The following is a 6885-nucleotide window of genomic DNA, read 5'->3' on the forward strand; positions in this document are numbered from 1 at the left end:
TACACAGAGAAACCCTGTCTCGAAAAAACAAATAACAACAACAATAACAACAATAACAAAAACCGAAAAATAAAATTTAAGTTAAATCTGTGATGGTCTCCCCTGATATGCACATTCTGTTTCTGAGGTATTGGCCAAGTGTGGTCAATAAAGTCTAATGAGACACTCTGAGAAAAGTACGTTCACATCTGTTGTATGCTGTGTATTATAATTGCTATTTTTATCATTAATTCCTTTTTATCATTCATTTTGCCATTAAATCTTCTGCTCTGCCTAATTTATGAATTAAAATTTCACATAGATTTGCATGTATAGAAAATCAAATAAAGAGAGAACACTGTCCTTTTTAATTCCTCAGCTTTGGCCATTAGACCCTTTTTATATCATTGGTATGGGGCAGATGGGAATTGCCAGTTAAAATTGGTTTCTGACGTGTGCTTCTGATCCAGGTAGTCAGTTTTCTTTTATAAGAAGGTTAGTATGTGAGAATAGGATAAGCAAGTGGTTTTTCTTAATCCATAAATGCACAGGGAGAGATTTTTATTTCCTTGAGTAGTTGAGTTCTAAGACCTGACAAAGCATTTTCCAGTGAAGAAAGCCCATGTATAGATACCTAGTGTCTTGCTCCTGTCTGGTTATTTAGCGCTCTAAGCATAGGAAGCAACCTAAACCATAATAGCATGTGGGGGTCTGGAGAGAAGGCTCAGTGGTCAAGAGCACTGGCTGTTCTACCAAAAGACCCAGGTTCAGTTCCCAGCACCCATATGGTCGCTCACAACTGTCTGTACTTCCAGCTCAAAGGATCCAACATCCTCACACAGACATATGTGCACGTGAAACATCAATACACAAACATTAAGGGGAAAAATAGCAGGGTGTGGCATACCTTTAATCCCAGCAGAGGCAGGGGCATGTCTGGTGTTGAGGACAGCCTGGTCTACAGAGCCACTTCCAGGGTAGCCAGGGCAACACAGAGAAACCTTGTCTCACAAAACAGAACTGAACCAACCAACCCAAACCCCTCCACATCCTATCTAAAAATGGGAAACTAAGAAGGAATCCTTGCTTAGAAGTAGTGAAACTGCAGGGCCCCATAAACAAAAGATTTTTAGACTCTGCCGTGCAGAAAGCAGAATGAAAACGTCATCACTGACTTTAGCAGCAACGAGGGACCAGAAGCCGGTGGGACAGCATCTCCCACAGGTGGAGAGCAGTCTAGAAATGTGCCTCATTCCACAGAGTGCTTGCATAGCGCTCACGAGGCCCTGGTTCTGTCCCTAGCACAAAGCTGAGCATAGTGATGTCATCCTGCAATCCCAGTACCTAGGAGCAGAGGCAGGGCGATCAGAAGTTCATTCTCTGGTACATAGCAGCATACCAGAGGCCAACCTAGGATGCATGAGATCCAGTCTCAAAAAAAAAAAAACAATTGCTTAGAGAAAGTAACTGCTACCCTGGAATTCCATATTCATCCCAATTGCCTTTCAAAACAAAGGGGAAGATGTATATATAAACAGGAAATACATTTACTATCAGTTACAGTGAATTAGAATTAAGGAAGAGAATAATGCAACAGATGATCTATGGAAAGGTGATTAAAATAATGTGGCTTGTGTGTGTGTGTGTGTGTGTGCATGCTTTTTGTTTGTTTTTTGAAACAGGTGTAGCTTTGCCTGTCCTGGAACTTGCTCTGTAGACCAGGCTGGTCTCAAACCCACAGAGATCTGCCTGCCTCTGCCTCTCGGAGTGCTGGGATTACAGGCGTGCCCCCTACCACCCAGCTAAAGTGATGTTTTCATAAGAAGCATGTATAGAACTCCAAATAAATATTAGTTGTGTGAAATAGTTTTTATTTTACGATGTTAATAAGAAGCTAATATTTAAAATACTGTTCTGCATAGGAACATAGTATATTGAAAATAAAAAAAAATATTCAAAGGTCCTTAATTGTTCTGGCAAGGGCCAAGAAATTCAGTATTAGAGCCAAGTAGGTGAAATGGTCATATCAGCATTACAAGGAAGGTTAATAAAACCTCTGTAAATTCAACCAATTAGAGATAAGAAGAGGAAGAGGAAGAGGAAGAAGAAGAGAGAAGAGGAGGAGGGAGGGAGGGAGGGAAGGAGAGAGAGAGAGAGAGAGAGAGAGAGAGAGAGAGAGAGAGAGAGAGAGAGATCAGGATTTGTGGGAAAAAAAGAAAAAAAAGTCCAGAACAAGTTGAGACAAAAGGTAAAATGGTCAGAGAACAAAATGCAGAGGAGCAAACGAGATGTAAATGAACTAAACACAGTTTTAGTTTTGTTTTGTCCAGTTAGATTTTCCAAATGGAGGTACGTGCTTATTTTGGGTCCTACGTCAAGCATTTGGATATGGCCAGATTGAAAAGAAAAGAAGGGGGCTGGGGAGATGGCTCAGAGGTTAAGAGCACTGACTGCTCTTCCAGAGGTCCTGAGTTCAATTCCCAGCAACCACATGGTGGCTCACAACCATCTGTAATGGGATCTGGTGCCCTCTTCTGGCCTTCAGGCATACATACAGGCAGAAAGCTGTATACATAATTAATAAATATGACTTAAAAAAAAAGTAGAAGAGAAAATTTACTAAAAAATACTGTGTGCTCCTAATAAAGAAGCATCAAATAGACCAAAAATTGAGATTTCTGGGTGAAACAGATCAACTCTCCCCACCCTGTGAGTCTAACAGATAATACAGGTCAAATCCTGGTCGAAAGCGTATGAATTTGGGGCTGGTGACATGGCTCTGCAGGCAACGTGCTTGCCACCAAATCTGGCAACCAGAATTCAATTCCCCGGACCTATAGGGTAGAAGAAGAAAACTCCCACAAGCCGGCCTCTGACCTCCTCCATAGCAGGCCAGGTCTGCTCCCACATTACAGACAAACAAATAAATATAATTTTTTAATGTTTTGAAAGCCCTGTTGATTTATTTACAAAGACACCACAGAGAAGTCCCGGTTTATCTGGCTGGCCCTGCTGGTGTGAGCTGACTTCCTCTCACACCCCAGGCGTGGCCCCCTATCCCCCAACAGCCCTCAAGTAAGGTGCAGTCCAGGGCTCAGGCCTCTCTTGGCCGCTTGCATTTCCAGACCTTTCATCTTCTTCCGGTCACTCTGAGATTTGGAAAGCACTCTCCATAAGCCACCTGACCCAGTGTCCCCTTGTGCTTTCTCTGGCCCAGCTCTCCCTGACACCTAGCCCTTCTTCCCTGTCCCCATCCCAATCCCAGGTGCTGCAGCCCGTTTGGGGTTCTGTCCTTTTGCAAGATGTTCTGTCATTTGCAAGATGACACATCTGTTCCTTGAAGTAATGAGGTGCTGCTTCAAGGGCGAATGGACCGGGAAGGTGAGTGTCTCTCCAGTTCAGCCTCTTGCTGGAACCACACAGTTAGGATTAACAAGTTTAACAAGCTCTTGTGGTTTGTTGCCATTTTTTTTTTAAGTGTATATCGTCTGCAGAGGCCAGAGAGGCATTGGGTCCCCCAGAATTGGAGTTACAGATGGGGTATCACCATATGGATGCTGGAAACCAGACCTAGGTCTTCTGGAAAAGCTTCCAGGACTCTCTCTCATCTCTGCCATTTCTCCAGCCCCATCTGCTGCCATTCTTGACACCTGGTGGGCATGCACAATCTTCCCCGGCTCAGGTGAACAGACTTATAAAAGAGCAAGTGAGCATCACAGATGTTTTTAAAACATCATTGTGTGTGTGTGTGTGTGTGTGTGTGTGTGAGAGAGAGAGAGAGAGAGAGAGAGAGAGAGAGAGAGAATGATTGAATATGTGTGCATGCTGACCACAGTTAAGAATATTAATCTGGGGCTGGAGAGATTGCTCAGAGGTTCTTCCAGAGGTCCTGAGTTCAATTCCCAGCAACCACATGGTGGTTCATAACCACCTGTAATGGGATCTGGTGCCCTCTTCTGGTCTGCAGACATACATACAGGGAGAATATTGTATATGTAATAAATATATTACATATTTTCTTAAGAAAATATTACATATTAAATATAATATGCAATGTATTATTACATATTAAAAATAATAAATATATTACATATTATTCTTAAGAAAAAAGAATATTAATCTGAGACAGGTGGTGGTGCCACACACCTTTAACCCCAGCACTTGGGAGACAGAGGCAGGAAGATCTCTGAGTTCAAGGTCAGCCTGGTCTAAAGAGCCAGGAGATGAGAACTACCAGAGAAACCCTGACTCAAAACAAAACAAAACAAAAACCTTGTAAAGTGAGGGATGAGGTCCTGAGTTCTCATCTCAAGCACGCATGGAAAAATCCAGACACTGGGCCAACAGGAAAAGGCTGGGGGAGTCAAAGTGCTTGCCCTGTAAACCTGAGGACGTCAGTTCAATATGGACCCAGGTAAAGGCAGGAAGAGAAAACTAACTCTACCAAGTTGCCAATGCCTCTCTCTGGCTTTGGCATCCATGAGGTAAGTAAACCAAGACTGGCAGCTGTTGGGGTCAGTGCCGAGAGTCGCTGACTGGGGTGGATTGAGAAACCTCCAGGGGCTGCAGCCAAAGGCAGTCGGTGCTCAGAGAAGCTGCTCAGCAGACATTTTCCTGAGGGAACAAAGCCTAATTTACTGCGGCCAGGGTTCTCTGTAGCCAGCGGAAAACTAGGAATTCTATTAACTCCTTGGGCCTGGCAAGAAAGAGAAGGAGAGAGAAAATACACACACACACACACACACACACACACACATTCTGAATGGAGAAAACAAAAGGTAGAGTCCAATAACTTCATACACACAAATATATGTGCATGCATGCATACATACATATATGCATATGAACCTACAGACAGTTATAGACATATTCACACATAGAATAGTTAGGACAAAGTTCCAGCAAGCAGACTCCAAGTATTCCACACAAACATACATAAACACACACAACTGGTGGATGGAAGAAACAATGTTCCAACCCCCATTCGCACAAACATAATATGTACACACATAGTTGATGGAAGAAAGAGACAATGTTCCTGCCACACCCCACCACACCATAGCATAGCATAGCATACCACGCCATACCACACCACACCACACCACTCCACACCACTCTACACCACAACATAGCATAGCATACCATACCACACCACACCACACCACACCACTCCACACCACTCCACACCACAGCATAGCATAGCACAACACAGCACACCACACCACAGCACAGCATAGCATAGCATAGCATACCACACCACCATACCACACCACTCCACACCACTCCACACTACAGCATAGCATAGCATACCATACCACACCACACCACACCACACCACACCATACCATTCCTTACTTTATTTTTTCTTCCATTGCTTATATATTCCAGCAAAATCTTTCAAGCAGTATACAAGTACAATGTGATTACATTTTAGTTTTCTTCTAGTGAATTATTATGGAAAACAATGTGTTTTCTAATGCCTTTACAAGAAATAACATTACATAGTACAGGTAAAGAAAACAAATTATTCTAAAAAACACACACATATTCATAACCAAGAAACGTGTTATAGAGTGACAAAGTGTAAGCAAGGTAGTTTCCTCAGCCTGTTTCTCTTACTGGCAGACGGCAATTTGCAGTTAAAAAGAAAGAAAGAAGTAATCATTTTATTATTTATCTTTAGAACTAATCTTGTAAAAAAAATCTTAAAAGAATTACAAATCTGATCTTTCATATAAAGATCAGTCATGCCTACCTTAAATCCTCAGAATGTAGACCTCATCAGCAATTCTTAATAAACCATATCAGGAAGCTGAGGGCAAAAATGGGCATAAGAAACCAACCATCACCAGTCCAGCCTCCGTGAGATTCGCGTCAACCAGTGCTGCCTGCTATTGTCCTGGTTCCCTGACCATCAAACGTCCCTAGCTTAACTGATAAGAGCGTGCCTTTCTGAACTTCAAATTGTTCCCTAAGATTTTTTACATCAGAGTCAGTAGTAAAAACATCTCAACCTAGCTTCACTAACAACTTCATGTTTTCAAATGTTTTCTAAGAGCGGTGGTCATTGCTTACAATCTGTGTCTCTAAGTTCTTCTCTAGGGTAGTGAGAGAATTATAATCTGCTCCAGCAGCAGTGCCTGAAAGGGGCCCAGCGTTATTATTGTAAATGTCGGAGACGCTGTCCAATGAGGTACGTAAAGCTCCCTGAGAGTTTTCATACAGTTCTTAGATTCAGAGGGATGCGAGGGCAGCGAGCTCCTCCATAAAAACTTAAGTCTTCAGGACACATGGTCCTGGGGCAGTGCCACTCCGCAGCCCACCCATGTGGGTGTGGCAGTCCCTGGGCTGCATTCCAAGAGTTCTAAAGCCATTTGTCATTCCTCCTGCACGGCCCTCTGCACAAACTAGTTCTCTAGCTTTCACACACACACACACACACACACACACACACACACCTACCTGAGGCATATATAAATGTGCACACATACAATTTTGTGTGTATGTTTATATGTATGGGTTTCTCTAGGGTTTCTCTATATAGCCTGGAACTCACACTGTAGACCTGGCTAGCCTTGAACTCAGAAATCTGCCTGCCTCTGCCTCCCAAGTGCTGGGATTACAGGCATGCATCACCACCACTGTCCGGCTACAATAATATTTTTTAAAGCCCATAATTCTAGTACTGGAAAAATAAAATACCGGGTTTCTGGCTACCTAGCCTAGCCCATTGTGAGGTTTAGGTCCAGTGAGAGATCCTTTCCCAAAGAATAAATGAGGGAGCTTAGCTGGCAGAGTGCCCTGGATTTCATTTCACTCCCTAACTCGAGCATGGCTTTCAGCACTCGGACCTAGAGGCAGGCGGGGCTATGAGACTCGTGGCGACCTGGAGTCCTTGAGGGTAGC

Source organism: Apodemus sylvaticus, chromosome 11 (genome assembly GCF_947179515.1).
Source record: "Apodemus sylvaticus chromosome 11, mApoSyl1.1, whole genome shotgun sequence".
NCBI classification, from domain to species: Eukaryota; Metazoa; Chordata; class Mammalia; order Rodentia; family Muridae; genus Apodemus; species Apodemus sylvaticus.